We start from the raw sequence: 21,330 nt of genomic DNA on the forward strand, positions 1-21,330 counted from the left end.
CTTAAAAGGTTTTAATAACTGTTGTTAAGATACAAATAATATTCCGGACTATGTATTTGATTTCAAAAACAGCAGCACACTTTAACATACTTACTATTTTTTTAATTGTTATCTTCCAAGTTTTGATTTGAATAATTATTTATTTCTTAAACTTTCATCAAACATATTAATAACAATTTTGGGGTTGTACTTGTTAAGCAAGTTACTTGATTTAAGTTTGTATGTTCAAACTGAAGAAACAATTACAGTGTGGAGGAGTCAAAATAGCCTCTTAAAATTCAGTGTCTTCATGATAATATTGGTTACTACATTGTGTCAAAAATATGACTTCCAATAGATTGTGTCAGTGGGGAAGGTGTAAATGTTTGACAAAACTTTTTGACACTTTATAGTATGCAATACTATCGTAAAAGGAAACAAAAGTAAAGTAAATATAAACACATATATGTGTTTTAAATGACTATCTTTCATGATGTAATTGTATTAACAGTAAACAAGAAAAAAATATTGTTGACTTCTAAATTTAATACTAGAAAAAGACACTATTCTTTTCTGTTTATGCCAGTGGGGCTTGTGACAAAGAGTAAGCATAACTGTCTCTGTACTTGTATATAAGCTTTTATAAGAACATTCAGCAACTAATTCAACTACCAAACTAAAACTCAACATCAAATTATCAAACAAGGAAATAGCAAATAAATAAACCGTAGTAAAATAATAGCAGACATTTGTATTTAGCACAGATCAGACACTGAAACATGTATAGAATAACTAGTGTCACCAACAATGGTTGCACACTTCTATGCATAGGAAATGCTCTTATCAGGCATTTCTTGAGAATCAGCATATTAAAAAAAGCATATTAAAATGACCAAAGCATTAAACAAAAGTTATGCACTTTCTACTACGATCATGGTTTTGACCCACTTACATCAAACAACAACATGGTAATTGGAAAATCTACTACATCAAAGGCCTTTGGGAAAGACAAAAGGCAAAATCTTATATCTAAATTTGGTTCTACAGGAACCACTGCACTCCTTAATATCTGCAACTACATGTACTGGCATTATAAGATCCTCAAACTTTGGAAGATGTACAGAATCATATGATTTTTCCCAGCTTCCCTATCCATTGTTCTCCTATGCACAACCTCAAGAATCCTATTTGTTGGCACTCTGTCACTTTCGATGTCGAGAGTTCCAGTTGATCCGATCAACGGAACAGCCTGCACGTGAAATTAACGTGCAAGTGGCTGAGCACTCCACAGACATGTGTACCCTTAACGTAGTTCTCGGGGATATTCAGCGTGACACAGTTTGACATGGCTGACCCTTTGAATTACAGGCACAACAAAAATAGGAAGTAAGAGAAAGAGAAAGTTGTGATGAAAGAGTACAGCAGGGTTCACCACCATCCCCTGCCAGAGGGCCTCGTGGAGCATTAGGTGTTTTCGCTCAATAAACACTCACAATGCCCAGTCTGGGAATCGAAACCGCGATCCTATGACCGCGAGTTCGCTGCCCTAACCACTGGGCCATTGTGCCTCCACCAAGAATCCTAGATAGAACAATTACTGACATCACTAACACATTCTGTCTTTAATTCATAGTAAAAGTTCAGCCCACTACACTCACCCACTCACGAATCATAAACCTAATACAGAAAATACATGATGACCTCGACAACAAAAACATGTCTTATGTACCATTCTAAACACCATTCACATCAATAAAATTGATGATAGCATTCCGTGGTAACCAGTTGTATACAAGCACACACACAAAAATCCTCCACTTGAAACAATACAAAACATATTCTAGCAAATCGCTTGTCAGGTTGTGAAGTCTATCTGCAGTATAGGAGCAACACTTCCAGAACTTGCAAGTTCTGAAGTGGAGAATGGAATACCAAAAGGGCTCATCCTCTCACCCACTCTTTTCAACCTCTACTTATATAATGTCGTACTTACTCAAAATCTGCAAATAGCCTCATATGCAGATGACATCATGCTTACATCCATCTACCATTCTCCAGTTATTGCTGTACAATTACTCTATTTCGATATAAATCATCTTGAAACTTGGCTCAACAATAAACAGGCTTAAAGTAGCATTTATCAAATTCACTATCTCCAACTTTTTACCAGCAACCATAGATAACATTAAATACAACCAACCATCACATTATCATCATCATCATCATCATCATTATCCAGTGTTTTAAATCTCGGTTGCCATCTTGCTCAGTTTTGAGTATCCTCCCTTCCCAAGCCAACCCTCCCAATCTCCCCCTTCACCTGTCCCCTACACGTTTTCCTCAGTCTACTTTGCTTTTGTGGTCCATTTGCCTCAAACTCAAGCACCCTCCTCAGCATGCTCCTCATACAACATCATATACATGTAACGCACACACACACACACACACACACACACACACACACACACACACACACACACACACACACACACACACACACACACACATGGAAGAATAATAGAGAAAGTAAAATGATGCACATACTTAGAGCAATCATCTTTGCCATATTTAGGCAGCAGAAAGAAATAACAGCAAAGATGTACAGACAATGCACGAGACAATGCCAAATTTATATCGGTCCCTAATATCTCTAGCAAACTGCAATAAACAACAAAGTATGCAAAACAGTGTAGTATGCACCATGAAAGTAGTACACAGACCACTTGCCTATATAATAAACAAATAATACTGTAAATGAAAGATGACCAAGACATGCTAGGGATATTGATTGTCACGATAGTAAACTTGATATATCATGGTCTATGTCATTACATTACAAGCCACTTCCAAAAAATTGGATGCTTATACAATATCCCAGAACATTACTTTAATATGCTGAGAACTCTTATTCTCCTACTCTGCTCAGACAATCATTACAAAACATATATGCACAGAAATAGCTGCAGCATTATATGCAGTCATATGTTAAAGAGCATATGATTTATCAATGCATATCAGATTGTGCAGTGTATGCTGAGCTGTATGGAGACAGTAAAACTGGGAAGATTGATCTGTGGGTCACAACTCATCTTTCAGTCAGTTACCTGACTGACCTGACCATGTAGCTGCTGGTTAAAAGGTTTAATGTATTTTGTACCTCCTTACCTTTACTGAAGCCCTACCTGTTTTGCAATAAGCTACATGGTGATTTAAATTGACACCAAATATATCTAGTCTATTACAAGCAGTTTCTGTACTATTATGTGAACCACTCAGTTTAGTGAGGCCTTGAAACCAGTGCTTCATTACACCATAAATATTAATACTGGTTTCAGATTTTGGCATAAGGTCAATAATTTCAGGGCAGCGGGTAAGCTGATTACATCAACCCCCAGTACTCAACTAATACTTATTTTATTGGCCCCAAAAGGATGAAAGGCAAAGTAGACACCAGTAGCATTTGAACTCAGAACGTAAAGTCAGAAGAGAGGTCTCTAAGCATTTTTTCCAGGGTGGCAACAATTCTACTAGCTTACCACCTTCACCATAAACATTAATATTCATATATTTTCTGTTATGCAATGATTTGTCTCTATGTTAAAACATCTACATCTTAATATAACTCCAATCTTAAAATGAAAATGTGATTTGTTATTTCTTTTCAGCATTGTAATTAAGTACCTTATTCCTAGCACTGACATGTACTTTTTTAAAACTCATGAATGAATGAAGCATTAACAATTTGGTTAACACTGAAACTATCTTATTTGCCTAACTTTACATCTTCAATAGACAATTTAAAAAAAAAAAATTCCTCCATTGTATTTGATTTTTTTGTTATTATTCTTAGTTTACTAACTTCATTTCTCTGTCTTCTACACCATGAACAATTGTAAGTGATGAGTTCATACTGACACACCATTGCCTCCACATCTTAAAACACTGCAGCAGGTGATATACTCTGCTTCATACTTATTCTTTTTCCTTGAAGTAGCATTATATAATTAGATTTACATACTATAGATATTATATATATGAAGGGTTACACAATTTTAATTTATTGCATATGTATTGAACTGTATTCGACTCACAGCTGAGACAAAGCAATGATCAATTGTCAGCAAATACACAATGAAAATGTTTCCAGACATTATATTGCTTCATATTTAACACCATATTTATACTGCATCATATTTCGCAATTATAAAAAAAAGCCAGACACAGAAATAAAGTGTTTTGTTATGTGCCTTATCTGCACAATGCCTGAATGTTAAGGAAATAACAAAAACAATAAAATAATGAATTTTAGCTCTAAAATGGTTACTCTGAGTATGAAATGAACAATCTTGGCAAAATGAATTCAGTTTTGATGTGATCCAAAATGAAAGAAATGCTTAACTTTTTTTCTGTTATCTTTCAATTAAGTTAATAATGAGTTCTAATTTTTTGTTGACAAGTTATGACCTAATTAACTTCTTTTGTCTGATTTTAAACTTAATACCATATCAGTTCTAGGCTGTCCCATATTTCTAAGATGGATGAAGTTTATATTCATCCTGGATTTCTGTAGCTTGATGTTTGTTGGGAATGTCTAGCTAGGAAAGGATTTCCTGGATTAGAAATGTTCTCTGTAGTTATGTGTGTGTTTGTGTGTGTGTATGTAGGCATGGCTGCGTTAAGAATTTCACTTTCCATCTGTATGGTTTCTGGTTCAGTCCCACTGCATGACACCTTGGGAAAGCATCTTGTATTATAACCATGGGTTGACCAAACTTGTGTGTAGGTTTGGTTGACAGAAACTGAAAGAAGCCAACATGTATACGTATACATCTTTTATCTTTTACTTTTTTCAGTCATTAGATTGCGCCCATGCTGAGGCACCATATTGAAGAATTTTTAGTCAAATGTATTGAACCCAGTACTTATTTTTTTTAAAGGCCTAGTACTTATTCTGTCAGTCTCTTATGCCAAACTGCTAAGTTACAGGGAGGTAAACACACCAGCACCAGTTGCCAAGTGGTGGTGAGGGGAATAAGCACACATACACACACACACACATATACACATATATATGACTGGCTTCTTTCAGTTTCTGTCTACCAAATCTACTCACAAGGCTCTGGTCAGCTCAAGGCTATAGTTGAAGACATGTGCCCAAGGTGCCACATAGTGTGTTTAGTAGATTCATTTCATCCCCTAACACTCATCATTACTCTTTCTATGGTACTACTTTGCTGGTGTATTCACCTGAGAGCAGAATAGGCACATACTACATACTCTCCTCTTTGGTTCTTCCTTCTGTTATACTCCATGTTTAACACTTCTCTTATCTACCATTACCTTTCATCCTTTAGAGGCCAATAAAATAAGTACTAGTTTATCACTAGGGTTGATGTAATTTACTTATCCCCTCTACTGAAATTGCTGGCCTTGTGTCAAAATATGAAGCTAATATTTAAAAGTTGTAGCAAGTTTTGAATCTTGATTTTGTACTGGAAAAAAATTACTAAGTTAACTATGTAGAGGTAGTGGACTTCAGTGTTAAAATCTGTCCATCAGTTTGTATCAATAGTTTTTATCTTTTTGCTTGGTTTGGAGGTTCCTTTTTTTTGCTTAATATACATTCCATTATATTTCTTAGATATTGCGAAGACACTTTCTATTTTAGTTTCCAAAATATATATTTCTAACGTCTTTGATGCTGTCTGTAATCAATGTACCATGGTTCCTATAATGTCTCCCCACTTTAGTAAATTACAACTACCTAGCTGAACGTATAGGTTCTATTTACATTTCTCTGTTTTGTTTTTAGAGTCAAATGCCAGCTTATAATTTTCTTTTCATTCTTTGTAAATCTGTGGATCTATCTCATTTTGTTTTGGTTTTATGAATGTTTGTTACTTGTATATTTTTACCACACACACACATACACACACAAAGTGTGTGTTCTTGCACAGTAGTAGTAGTAGTAGTAGTAGTAGTAGTAGTAGTAGTAGTAGTAGTAGTAGTAGTAAGAGTAGTAGTAGTATATGCAAGATAGAAGGACGTTTGATAAAAATAACAGAATGCATTTCACAAAATACCTCTACAGAATATTGAAAATACAGAGACATTAGAGAAGCAATAAAGTAGAAAATAGTTGATATGTTTAGATCAAAGGCATATAATGAAATACATATAAATCAAATATTGATATATGTATCCTTAGTTCACTTAAATATACAAATTGGTCTCACTTTTCTTTTACATAAAGAATAGGAAACAACACTGTCCAGTAGTAGTAATGGTAGTCGTGCTTTGATATCAAACATGGAACCTGAATATTTTAGAACAGAGACAATGACTAAGTTGTGATGTCCTTGTTAATCACAGCAGATTCGGTGAATGTATGTGAGATAAAGAGAGTTTAACTGGAAGTCCTGGTTGAAGGCTAATTTTACTGGGAACTCATAATTCCCTTATAACCCTCATAAAGTACTACTACTACTACTACTACTACTAATAATAATAATAATAATAATAATAATAATAATAACAAAACATTCAGACAAATACATAATAAAAACACCAGAACTTACAAGTATATATAACATACAAAAAATAGCACTACTAGGTACCGCATACATCCTACATAAAGCACTTTCAATACAGTAAAAATGAGAGCACCACAACAAACCACAGCACATACCCAAAGCACAGTAGTGTAGTGAAAGCACATGATAAAAATAAGACTACTTAATAATAATAATAATTAATTCAAATTTTTGCCACAAGGGCAGCTTGTGGGAGGTGGGGATGAGTTGATTACATCAACACCAGTGTTCAGCTAGTACTTATTTTATCAACCCCAAAAGGATGACAGGCAAAATCGACCTTGGTGGTATTTGAGCTCAAAACGTAGTAACGGGCAAAATACTGCTAAGCATTTTGTCCAGTGTGATAACGATTCTACCAGCACACCATCTTGAATAATAATAATAATAATAATAATAATAATAATAGTAATAGTAGTAGTAGTAGTAGTAGTAGTAGTAGTAGACCTACATGAACTTCTAACTTGTTGTCTCTTGAGGTCTCTGGGTGAGACTTGGATCCAACTTGTACAAATGCAAAACAAAAGTCAAACATAAAATAATAATAATAATAATAATAATAATAATAATAATAATAATAATAATAATAATAATAATAATAATAATAATAATAGTAGTAGTAGTAGTAGTAGTAGTAGTAGTAGTAGTAGTAGTTTCTTTATTGGCAGCAACAGTTTAAGAGACAGTAAAAATACAAAACTTTCTGTAGGGGTTTTTACAAAGAAAGAAAGGATAATATGGAGTGTACAGACAAAAGGATACTCTCTCGTGTGCAATTTAACTGATGTATTTTAGTTTATAAAAGAGATTATAGCCACTTATGTATTACTTTCACCATTGCCTTCACTATAATGTTTATAAATTACAAAGTGAGAAAGTAAAAGATGTCATGCAATAAAAAGAAGAACATGTCACAATATAAATATATAAATGTAAGATCCAGGGATTGAGGTGTAGGATGAGAGTTAACTTTGAGCAATCCATAGTGAATATAAAAAACAACTTTCAGGAGCAATAGTGGTTTATTGAGATGGAAGGTTGCGGATTTTTTTTTTTCATTTATCGAAGGACGATGAGCTCATATACAAGGGTTGTATCAAAAGTAATACATGAATGTGAATAACATTTTATTAACTGACATATGTTAGTTGTGTAACTACCTGTATGGTAACTCACCTTGCTTGCCTTCTTCATCGCAGGCAAACAATGGGTTCCAAGGAGAAGCAATATGTTATTATTGGGTTCTTGATAAAGGAGGGATGCAGGTTATCTAACATCCACAGAAGGCTACTGGATGTTCATAGAGATGACATCAATGACAAGAGCAACGTGCATTGATAGATGAAGTTTAGAGAAAGGACAACTGGCATTGAAGACAAACCACATAGCAAGAGACCATCAACTGTAGACGCTGACAGGAATCACCAGGAATTTTCACAGATGAGTCATCTCTAACATATATTTGCTGAATAACTCGTCTGTGGTCACAATACTGCAGTCAGTATCTGAAGGGAAGAGTGGAAGTTAGCTCATTCCTATTGGAAGCATTTGAAGCTAATGGGGACATGTTTTTTTCTGATCTGGAGACGAGGGATGAAATAATGGCTTATCTTGATGATCTGGAAACAAAGGCTCAGACTACAGAATGATGCTACACCTCTTCTCCAAACCATGAGAAATCCAAGAGCCTGCAATCAGCACAGAATGCCATGGTGACTGTTTGATGGGATGGCAATGGTATCATTCTCTTTGATTTTGTGGGATGTAGTTGTACCACGAACATAGAGTGGCATACTGAGATACTAAAATGTGAAGAGAGCTTAGAAAAAATCTGAAAATGATCCACAATCACCATAACAACGCATGTCCTCGTTCATCTCTGGCAAAAAATCAGGCAGTCAGCAAATGCAACTGTTCAGTAGTCTCCATCCATCATACAGCCTGTGTCTGATACCAAACAACTTTCACCTGTTCAATTCAATGAAGGACTTTCTTTGAGGAAAATGATACAGACATAGTGAAATTGGCTGTGAAGAGATAGATATAACGGTGCCCACTTGAAATTTTTTAAAGAAAATTTGAGATTTGGGTTCAACGTGGTGTAAATGCCTAAATTGCGATGGAGATTTGATTGAATAGTATCTCTATATAGACAAAGATTTACTCTTTCAACTTGTGTAATTTAAATTACCTATCATACAATGAAGGTGTTGTCCCACAAGTTAGTTAAGGGGCAAGGTATTTGCTCCATATATTTATGATACTGGGGCCTAAAGATATCTCCTTTACTAGCCCTTTTATTTTGGCTAATGCAGGTCTGGAAACTGAAACTTGTTTTTCTAGCTGTTGCTCATCATTATTTTCATTTTCCTTGTCAAAGAAATGCTGTTGGGTCTTTTCATATTCTTATCAACATTCTTTTTCACAGCAATATTTCAAAAATTTTGGTTATTCATGGAAGTGTAGAGAGAAGGTTTGTTTTCACATAGCTGCCATATGAACAGACTGTAGTATTTGATTTCATATATTATCCTTGTTACTGCTGTCATTGTCTTTACGATAACTTATAATCTTTGGGTGATATTTTTTTTTTAAATATTCACTAAACTGTTCATTTTGTTCTTCCTCTTATACATTTCGTTGTGATTGATTTTGTGTTTGTTTATTAGCTGTTGTGATGCTTTTTCACATAGCATAATTATGTGTGGTAATTATTTTTAGTATAAAAATTTAATGAGTGTAAATATATTTTAAGAATTTGTGTCACAGAATTCTATTTTTTGTTGTCTACTCATAGGTATTGAGAATAGCCCCTCCTTAGGCTATTGCTGTTCTTTTTAGAAGCACTCTAAAGAAAATTTCTTTTGACAATGTTCAAAATAATTATATTTCGAGGAGAGACTCAAAAGACATTCTTATATTGTAAGAGTTAATGTTAATATTAATAATAACCCTTTCTACTATAGGCACAAGGCCTAAAATTTTGGGGATGGGGGATAGTCAATTACTTCGACTCCAATGCTCAACTGGTATATATTTCATTGACCCCAAAAGGATGAAAGGCAAAAATCAACCTTGACAGAATTTGAACTCAGAATGTAAAGACAGATGAAATGCCATTAATCATTTTGCCTGGTGGCCTAACTTGCTACCTTACTACTACTACTACTACTACTACTACTACGACTACTACTACTACTACTACTACTACTACTACTACTACTACTACTACTACTACTACTACTACTACTACTAATAATAATAATAATAATAATAATTATGCATTGACACAATACCAGGCAGTGGCTCTCATGGCTTCTCATCTTAACTGATTGGATGTGTTATCAAGATGGGCTACAGCTAATATTCTGCTCAATACCACAGATTTTGTGGAATTTAGTTGTACCATGAACATAGAGTGGCATTTTGAGATACTAGAATATCCTGAAGAAGCCATTATGGAGAAGAGAACTCAGAAAAAATCTGAAATCACCATAACAACACATGACCTCGTTCATCTCTGGCAACAAATCAGGCAGTCAGCAAATGCAGCTGCTTGACCTTAACCAGTTGAGCATGTCCCTTAGTGGTTGATGATATGTGCACCTCTGATCACGACCAGAAGTAGTGGGGGAGAATCATAGCCTTGTGTTGAGAAGAATTCTTTGGGGTTTGGATAATTCACCTTTGGAAACATGGGTATTTTGTTCATCGTTCTTAAACAAAACTTATTCAAGGACCTTTTGAGCGGGATGGGCTACTTGACCTGAAGAAAATTCTAACTGGGCCCCACCTGCAAGGTCATGCACTGTTTATCTTGATCACTATGTCACATACATATGGTTGTGATGTATGTGCCTGGTGCACCCTAATCAGACGGGTAGTCATGATGGTATACTGGGCTTCATATATTTTACCTCAGTATCACTTTGATGGTATGCACTGCTCTCTCTCACTCAACAATAATAATAATAATCCTTTCTGCTTTAAGCACAAGACTTGAAATTTTATGGGAGGAGTTAAGTTAATTACATCGACCCAAGGACTGAACTGGTACTTAATTTATCAACCCTGAAAGGATGAAGGGCAAAGTTGACCACAGCAGAATTTGAATTCAGAATGTAAGGACAGGTGAAATGTCGCTAAGCATTTTGCCCAGCATGCTATCAATTCTGCCAGCTCACCATCTTAATACTACTACTACTACTACTACTACTACTACTACTACTACTACTACTACTACTACTGATAATAATAATAATAATAATAATAATCCTTTCTACTATAGACACATGGCCTGGAATTTTAGGGAGTGGGCTAGTCAATTACATCAATCCCGAATGGATGAAAGACAAAGTCAACCTCAGCAGAATTTGAACTCATGATGTAAGCATTTTGCCTGACATGCTAATGATTCTGCCAGCTCATCACCTTACTACTACTACTACTACTACTACTACTACTACTACTACTACTACTACTAATAATAATAATAATAATAATAATAATAATAATAATAATAATAATAATAACGATGATTTCAAATTTTGGCACCTGGCCAGCAATCCCAGAAGAAGGAATAAGTCGATTACATGGTCCCCAGTGCTCAACTGCTTCTTATTTTATTGACTCTGAAAGGATGAAAGGCTAAGTCAACATCGGTGGGAAATAATAACCATAATCTCTTGAAATAAGACTTTTGTGCAAGAGAAGTGGATTAAGTGAATAGCATCAAATAAAGATGAAAGGTTAATTCAGCCTTGATGCATCTGCATACTGAAATGAGAGAAATTATTCTTGATAGTATACAACATTTTGTTTAGCATTCTACAATTTGCACAAATATATCTGCCATTAGGATAATAAAATTAATTTCAGTTTCATTAGTAAAACATTAGTGACATGAGAACATTTCAAATGCAAATAGCATAAGGTCTCAATAAAGAATATATTACTGTCAAATACATAATTAAGATGAGGATGAAAATGCTGTTTTGTTTAATCAAACAAATCAAGCTCAGTGATAGGCAAAATCAGTAGAGCACTAAATAAAGTGTGTTGTGCTATTTACTTATATCTATTTACATTCTGAGTTCATAAATCTTTCACAGTGGTTTTGCATTTCATCCTCTTGGAGTTGATAAACTAAGTACCATTCAGGTATCAGAATTGATTAGGAACTGTGCTCAAGAAGATCTACTCACTTATATTGATGTATAACTGAAGTAATGAAAAGCATAATATATATATATATATATATATACATATATATATATATATATATATATATATATATATATATATATATATATATATATACCAACAGTGTATGTATACAACTAAAGGCTGTGGAAGCATAATGTTTATGAACACTATACACACAACTGGATTCTTCAGTCTGACAAGTCTGCAACAGCTGCTTCTTTCCTCTTTTTCCTTTCCCTTCTTTTCATTTCTTGTTTCCCTACCCATTCACCTGGGTCCCTCCCTTCCTATTGACAACCATCCCTAATCTTTAGATTATCTCCCCCACCTCCATATTTACCATCATTTTCATCATTGTCCACACTCTCACCCTTGTTTTATCCAGCTCTCATTCCCCACACTCTTGCAACCTCTAACTCCACCCCTCATCTTCCTGCTACTCCTCTCCATCACTCTGTTAATACAAACCATATAGCATTTCTATACTGCCAGGCACTGCTCCCTCTTCTCTGAATTACTCCCAGTTAATATCCATCCATCATTGTTAACATTGTTTCATCACCAATCATACTTATCATCAACTTACTCTCCCTCCTCACTCTTTCAGCCTTCCCCACCCAGATGATCCCCCTGTCTCCATGCTTTCTTCTACATACCATTTTGGATATGTCTCCTTGAGAGTATATTCTGGCACCTCATTACCACTATATTTACCATTTTGTTTGGTACCACTCTTGCCCATTCATGTTCTACACATCACCATGAACCTCCCCACAGCATACTTCTTGCTCCTCCTCTCAACCTACTTGTAACTCTCAACACCTTGCATAAAACACCCACTCAGTCTCTTATTCTCCCTTTCAGTCAAGGGGTCTGTTTTGTTTTGCAAGTTATAAGATGACCTCACTAGTACTGATGCAAAGGAAATAGCACCATGCACACTCGGCAAAGTGGTTTGTGTAAGGAAGGACATCCAGCCAGCCATAGAGATCATGATGAAATTAAGACACTGGAGCAAGATGTGATTCTCTAACTAGTTAGGTCTTGTCAAACCATCCAGTTCATAATAGCATGGAAAATGACTGTAAAAATGATGATGGTGGTGGCGGCGGCAGTGGTGGTGGTGGAGGAGGAGGAAGTCTTACATAAAATGAGTGATCTATTGAGTAAGAGTTTGTTCATGATTGCCCAAAAGTTTGAGCCATGATATCTTGTTTATTGTCTTCCACCATATTTTTTTTTTATCACCCAACTCTTATTGGTACACCTAATATTATTTTTTTACCTTGCAATTATTATTATTATTATTAATGCTCACATCTTGCTTATTCTTTTTCAAGGTTCTTTTAGTTCAATATTTTTCAACATACTTTCAGGCATTATTTTGATCAAAAATAATTCAAGATAAAAGATTGCTTTTGGTTTTGATGTGTGGATCATTTCATCCTTTTAATTTGGATATTCTTCAGAGTATTGTAGTCTTACCGTTATCACATTATCACTTCATAAGTGATAATATCTGCATATTGCCCAGTCTATGTTTACACATTGAGAGAGAGAGAGAGAGAGAGTGGGAAAGAGAGAGAGAGAGAGAGAGAGCAACAGTGAAAGAGAGAGAGAGAGAGAGAGAGAGCAGTTTAAACATGTAGATACATTTCATCTTTGTGTGGACTAGATATTGTATTGGCATTAGAATAGAGTTTAATTACTTTGGCTAATTTTTTTTGTTTTAATTGCTAAATCAGACTTTCCTTTTCAGTCATTGCTGACTTTCATGTTAGCTCATCTCCTTTCTGCCTGGTCCTGCAAGATACTGTTAATAGATGAGTTTTATACAATTCACTTTTTTAAAAAAATTGGGGTTACTTTGGTTGCAAAAGTTTTTAAAGATTTTTTATTTTAAGTCATTGCTTGCTCCTCAATAGACTTTTTAGCTCAGTGTATACCTTATCCCCCCCCCCCGTAATATAGAACAATTTATTTTTTCTTTCTTCCCCCCCCCCCCCGACCTCTGTTCCCTTATGTTCTCTTCTGAGTGTTTTGCTAGACCAGCTGGTTACTTTGTTTCAAAGTTGTTTCTCCTTGTTGGATTTAGAATTCAGCTGTTTAATTTTTTTTTTTTTTTTTTTGTGTGTGTCTAACCTCCCAAGGCCTTCTATACTGAAGCTGTCACTTATGACAAGGACAATTAATGAATTTATACTTGATTCCTTCTTGCACCGTCTAGTCTTTTTTTGCTATATTAGTTTTGTTGTTCAGTTCTACTATCTTGTATTTCTCTCCTTCCTTTCTATATATTGAGTTTTAAAATTTTCTTCTGCACTGGGTATGGCTGATTATGCACTGTTTGCCTGATTTCAGAGTCTAGATATAATTTTGACTTTTAATAATTGTTCTCTTGTTAAACGATTAGCTTTTCAGGTGTAGCTATGATTCTCTGGTTTACAGTTCATTTTGCAACTACTTCGGTTTGGATTACATCCCACCCAAGTCATTGCATCTCAAACAACTCCCTTCTACTATAGAGGAGTGATCAATATCTTGTCTGTGACATTTGGTTGATGGAAACTGGGAAACTTAATGGAAGTCCTTTATGCGTGTGCTTGTGTGGTGATATTAGTTTATGTCTCCCATAAACAAAATATCCCATTGCTTGGTTTATTTGTTGATTTTGATGTGTGAATGTCAGTGGAATAAAACTATCATATTTGAAAAAGAAAAAAGCAAAAGCTAAGGATTAGTGACAGGAAGGACATACTGCTATAGAGACAGGAAGGATATACTGCTCCTTAATAAGTTTCATCCAACTCATACCAGTCTGATAACAATGGACATAAAAATTATGATGATGATGGTGGTGATGGTGGTGGTGAATGATAAAGATGATGATTACAGCTTTGACAGTTTTTGTTGTAGAAGGAAGAGTAGTAACCCTGACCCTTTTTTGGAGACTAACAGAAGGAAGTAGCTCTCAGGTTGAAATAATGGTCAAAATGCTTCTAACTGGGTAAACTCTGCTAAAGGTAACTGAAGGCCTGTTAGGGGCATTAAACTGAACAACTGATTAAATTTACCATCCAAGAACAGGTATAGTCCCTCAGTGGGCTTCTATGCAGCTTCTACCTTCCAAATTTTGTTCACAAAAGGTGTGGTAGAAGACACTTTCCCAAGATGCCTTACTGCAATATTGAACCTGAATCCATTTAGTTGGGATGAAAACTACTTAACCATACACCGTACCTGTGTCCATACTCTCACATCTGTATCTTTACAACAGTTTCTTTGGGTTGTTTAGCACCAGGTCAGCCTTGATCAGATTTATGATCAAAGCTGCTCCACTTGTAAACATCACACCATTTATCCAGGCACATCTACAACTAAAAAGGTTGTGATTTGGCAGAAATTCAGTTGCTAATGCTATCAGGTTGCTCAACAGTAATGAAGTTCACATGTTGGCTTGTGAGTGGCCCTAGTTAACTTTTAGTACCTTTTGCTTCGGGTGACTTTAATATTGGAGATTGTCACCACATTTTCATTTAACCAAGTTCATAACTGTTGTATCACAACAATAACTTTAAAGAGAAATTCATAAATTACTTGTGGGACCCATGGAAATTCCACAGGATGAAAAAGATTTAGAGAAACTATTCAAGAAAGAAAGGATGATTTGTATTTTTATTTATATTTTGCTAAATTATTTCATTTCCACTCCCAATAATATATTATATGATTTAAAAATTTTCCATTGCTAAGCACTTTATATTTCTCTCTTCCTCTCTACCTCTTCAACAAATATTTTAACCATGTAATTCCTCTCTTCATGTTTTCAACATTTCTCTCTTCCTCTTCACATCTTACTTCCACTAACTACATGAGTGATAGATAGCATGATGCATTTGGTAGCTATCTCCTTTCTCACTCACTCTCACATTCCCTCTTCCACTCTCTCACTTCACCTCTTCCTCCGGTCTAACAAACTAAGGCATAAAATGTGAGTGAACAGGAAGAAAAATAATATAGATTGAGTTCAATAAAAAAAAAACTTTTCACAATAAACACAACACCACCACCACCACCACCACCACCATCATCATCATCACTCTAACTTTTAGTAACAAAGCTCATTTCATTTCATTTCTGTCCAGCTGTTTGTTTCTATCTACTTTTTCTTGCTTTTGATGTATCTCTACTCTTATATTACAAATGCTATCTCTCTCTCTCTCTCTCTCTCTCTCTCTCTCTTAATGTAACTACCTTCCCTGTCCATCTCTCCTTATCTGCCTTCCTTTAACCTCACCACTCAGAACATCACCCTCCACTAAATATTGTATCCTAGACATATTTCTTTCTGTTTTACTTTCCCTCTTTCACCCATTAAAACATTGTTAACATTTCTCTCTCCTTTTCTTTCACCATCTTTTTCTCTAGCTCTTCGCCTCTCCATTCAACTAACCCCATGATGCATTTGGCCTCAATGTATCTTTCTTCTCTACTCACGCTCCTCCCTTGTCTCTCTCACTTTTACTCCAACTCACTCACTCCACCTCCATCTCTCTAACAAGCTAAAGTGTAGCAGGTGAACGAACAAGCAGATTCTTTTCTACTCCAGGCACAACGCCCAAAATCTTTGGGAAGGGGGCCAGTCAATCAGATCAACCCCAGTACGCAAACAGATGAAAGGCAAAGTCAACCTCAGCAGAACGAACAAGCAGATTATTATATAGATAGACCATGCTTGTGGTATATTTCTTTTGTCTCTCTCCTATCATATACATTGTGCAACTTTATTATATGTATAATTGTTTTTCTGCCAATCTATTCAAATATGAATTACATTTTCTTTTATAGGTGTAATGTTTTTTATTGGTTTGGAAGGTTTTAGTTTGTGGTTCAAGCTCTTAATTCTGTTCAAAAAAATCACTCAGTTTTATCAAACTGTTTTTATTCAACAAGTTTTTGCCAGAACCAGTTGTCTAAATTTATTTTTTGGCTAACCTGGATCTGTTCTCATTACATTTTTTGACAATTTTGATTTGAAAAAGAAAGAGAACTATTTGTCCATGTAACTGGGATACATAATTTTGATATCTGACTTGAATGTGCAAGAGAATAGAGCACCTGTTTTTGTTATCATCATTTTATGACGGTTTGATACTATGTGTCTATCCAAGTAAGTGATCTCTGAAATATTTCAATGTTGATGACTCTGACAATATTAGTCTCACAAATATCTTCTATTGATATTTAGCAATATGATTGACATCATTTAAAATTATGAAATCCAGCTCAAGAAAGCAGTTAACTGTTCTTTTGTTAAGCTCTGACAAGGAAAAAGAAATTATGACTTCAATAATGCATTGTAATAAATGTGTGTGTGTGTGTGTGTACTTGCATGTGTGTATGTGTGTGTAATATGATGCACATAAGGTTTTTACTTTGTGTGTGTATATGTATATATATATATATGTATATGTATACACACATGCACATGCACGTGCACACACACACACACATATGAAACTTATATCTGTGAATGATATTACTACAAGCTATTATAAAATCTTTTTTGTAATCATATTAATATCAGAAATGTAAACTTAATATCAATCTCGATCAATGCTCTGTATACTTTTCTTTTACTGAGTACAACTTGCACCTCTTCATGAGTGCTTACTCAGCTGAAAATAGCAGCCAAATCAGCCTCAAATTACATCCTTTTGTCTTAAATGAAAAACACATCCAATAATGTAACCCTAAATAGCTTTAGGCAAGATGGTCAAACTGAAATGTTTTGCATAGTTTTATTTTCTTTTGTAAAGAAAAAGCAGAAAGTTACATGGAACAAAATATTCTTAATGGTATTTTGTTGACAATGTTCAGAGTATTAGATTCCCAGATGAAGCCATTGGAAACATTGATTACTTCACTATGTTCTGAAGGGAATCATTTAAGATGAGAAATGTTATTGCGAATGGCATAGAATTATTTTGTATTGAAATAATGAATTTTATGTTCAGGTATCATTAACCCTTCTATTACAATAACGCTGTTGAAGTATGACACCTTTGCTCCAATTAATTTTGAAAATATTGAAGAAATGAGGAAAATAACTTTGTCATTATTGAACGGGTTTTTAAAACACAAATTAGAGTGAAATTCTGATGGAAGGTTTTAATTTGGATCACTTTAAACTGCAAGTTGTATCATAGAACCAAGGATGGTCCCAGGTGGATTGGTATCAAGAGCATTAAGTATGATCACCTCTTGAAGCTTACATTGGAATATATCATGACAAAATAGCTAGGAGAAACAAACAGATTTCATGAGCGCACACACACACTCTCTCTCTCTCTCTCTCTCTCCCTCTCTCTCTCTCTCTCTCCCTCTCTCTCGCTCACTTATGTACATGAAATTCTCTTTTATTTTCTACATATCACCAAACATATTTCTCCTGGCTTAAGTGGTCTGATAGTTCTACTTGGTTAAATAATATTTGTTTTCTTTTAAAAGTTTGTAAAGTGTGGTTTTGAAATGAGACAGCAATTCATGCAGAGAGGAGTGACAATTTTTTATTATAACAAACATTAAAAAATAGGATTTGAGATAAATGTGTTGTAGAATTAGTGTTATCTACATGTTCTTGAAATTAAGTTGTTTCAGGTAACACATGTATTTTGAATGAGAAATGTTGAGATAAAAGAAAAGAAATTGTGTGGCTGGGAGCCTGGTGGAAGTGAGTATGACAAATCAATGTCTTATTCAATTGAAACATGTCTTGTGTGAAACATGTGTAGACAATGATCAGTTCTGCTGATTCCAGCTCTAACTGAATTCTGAGTAAAGAGAGAAAGCTTTAGTTCCACTTATAGACAGTGCATGACTATATCATTGCTTTAACAGTGAGAAATGGTGACAGACAAAACTTCACCAGTTGTGTAATATTCATTACAAATCTGACAGTTAAGTTCATTTTGCTGCTCTGTTACTTGGGTTTGTCCCTGCAGTGTGACACTGTGTGCAGTTGCCTTTAATTATATCTTTAGGCTTTAGCAGATGCTTTAGTACAAAAGCATCGATAGAGGTATCAGACTGATTGGCTAAGTTATGACAGTGGCAAAAATAATTACAGCACAGCTATTTAGTTAGATACAATTTGGGTTTGTGATAGGATGAGACTGCACAGCATCAACCATTCGTTGACCTGGAGAAGCCTTTTGATTGGGAACCACACTTTGTAGATTGGTGATCATGAAGAAACGTAGATGTAGATGAGTGGCTGTCAATGTTGAGATTTAGCATTTAGTTCAGTGTGGAATTTAGTGTCCAGGTAAGTGTCTATCAGGGATCTGTTCTGAGCTCCTTACTTATTTATTATAGTTCTCAATGCTTAAGTTTAAAAAAATAGTTGTTCACAAAACAGCTTGTTTTAAACTTTTCACACTAGAATCTAGAATAATTGGAGGAAAGATTTCAACTATCTAGTATCAAGAGGCTTTAAAATATACCTAGCAACAAAGTAGCTCATCGTGTGTGTATGTGTGTGTGTATGATTAGTTTTTTTGCTGATATGAGTTTGACAAAATATGTATTGGAACAGTATTTTTCATTGAGATGCTCTTCTTGTCTCTTGCTTTTCAAATAAGGGATTGTTACTGCACTGGTCACAAAATACTGCCTCCTTGTTCAGCCTATGTCAGCATAGATAAAACTCAGATATAAAATCTATGATTTTCTGTGTGTGTGTGTGTGTGTGTGTGTGTGTGTACATGTGTGTGTATGCATATATTTGTTTTCTTAAAAGTGCTTATGAGAGTGTATATTTGTTTGTGTTATATCTATATTAATTATCTATTTCAAACACAGCTTATGTTGGTTATTCTGAAGTATTTATTATAGGTACACCTCCAATTTTTAATGTAAACTAATGTAAAAAACATTTCTATATCTTTACAAGCAGAAGAATATATACATGTGTGTGTATTGATGTGCATATGATACACACACATGCGCATGTGCGAGCACAAGTACATGTGTGAAAAATGTACATACATAGACATATGTAGGGATGTATGTGGAGAATATACATGTACATATGTATGTGTATTTTTTTGTGTGTGTATTATGTGTGTGTGGTGGGGAGTGTCATAATTTCTTCAGCTTATATGTGTGCAACATGAATTTATAAATCACATAGGTTATCACTAGCTTGTATGTGGATATTCATGTTTGTGATTGTTGTTGAAGTTTTTAATTTTAGAGTTTTTGTCCTGTATTATTAGTTTTAATTTATCATTTGATGTAGTGTATTTTGGGATTATTTGCTTTATGAGGTTCTTGACAATGTATTCATTTATTCTGTGGTGAGTATGCATTTGATTCATAAAATACACTTTATGTATGGTTTGTGCATTTTTAATAGTCATAGTTCTAATGTACTTTTTGCAGTCTATTTCATCTTTATTTGTTTGTCAGAACAAATGTTTGTTTTATGAGGATTTTTTCCCTGTGCTTTGTGTAGGGAAAGGAAATCTAAATGCTTTTTTTACTAATTATTTTACCACTGACATTTTTTATCTGTGTTGACATTCACTGCCTTCATGTAAAAATATGAATTTATTTATGTCTTTGGAGTAAACGGATATGATGTGTCTATTGTTTTCTGCTTAAATGTTTGTTTAGTAATGGAGTTATTGTATTGCTAAGAATTTATTTGTACTATTCTGGATGTTGAATTTTGAAGTTGTTTTCTGTGTTCCTTTCATTTCTGGATGCGCTCTGGTGTGTACTTTATGATGAGGATATCTGTTGAATTTTGCTATTTATAATAATAGTGTTGGTGATGAGTAGAGCAATGGTTAAGTAAAAAGATAAGGCAATAGTAAAGATGTGAATATGAAAGACTACCAAGCGATATTCAACTCCAGCTAACACATGTCTCATAATAGACATGCTAATTTTAACTTTAGAACATAAGTATAGTTAAAATATGTATTTTATTCATGGTAATAATTACAGCTGAATCAGATAGAAAATTCTGTGAGTTTTTGTTCAAGTCTCAATGGACTTCAGTAGCTTATAATATTTAATGGAAGGGATATCTAATTGAATATGACTTCAGACAAGATTCAAATAGCATTAAACAGTTTAGAACACATTAAACTCAAAATGAAAATATGTTATGCAAAATACAGAATACATAAGCTTAGAGATATGGAAGATAATGTATGCATGTGTGTTTGGCTGTACAAAACAGAAGATACACAACTGTTGTTAAGTTTAATGTAATATACAGAATCATATGTAACTAGATGATGCAGAAATGTTGCAAAAGTACTATAGAAACTACAGCAAAATCGTAGGATGCCAAATAGCAGATAGAACCATTGTGGACAGAATAATTAAAATGTCTTTAACATGAGGGCCAGAAGTATCTGGTTTATTATTGTTCAGCAAAATACTTGGTGAATTTTTCATTGATATAAATGACAAATGCTGTTTTATGTTTGAGATGATTCCTTTGCTGTTTATTGCTTGACATACAGTCAATTTTTAG

General features: G+C 34.4%; 1 protein-coding gene across 1 annotated transcript in view; it reads left to right on the top strand.

The window, feature by feature from the left end:
- The window catches only part of LOC106872053 (meiotic recombination protein SPO11), a 660,224-nt gene that overhangs the window by 381,071 nt on the left and 257,823 nt on the right, over window positions 1-21,330 (top strand). The gene's annotated exons all lie outside the window — the stretch shown is intronic.

This window comes from Octopus bimaculoides, chromosome 7 (genome assembly GCF_046866305.1).
Source record: "Octopus bimaculoides isolate indiv1 chromosome 7, ASM4686630v1, whole genome shotgun sequence".
In the NCBI taxonomy this organism is placed as follows: Eukaryota; Metazoa; Mollusca; class Cephalopoda; order Octopoda; family Octopodidae; genus Octopus; species Octopus bimaculoides.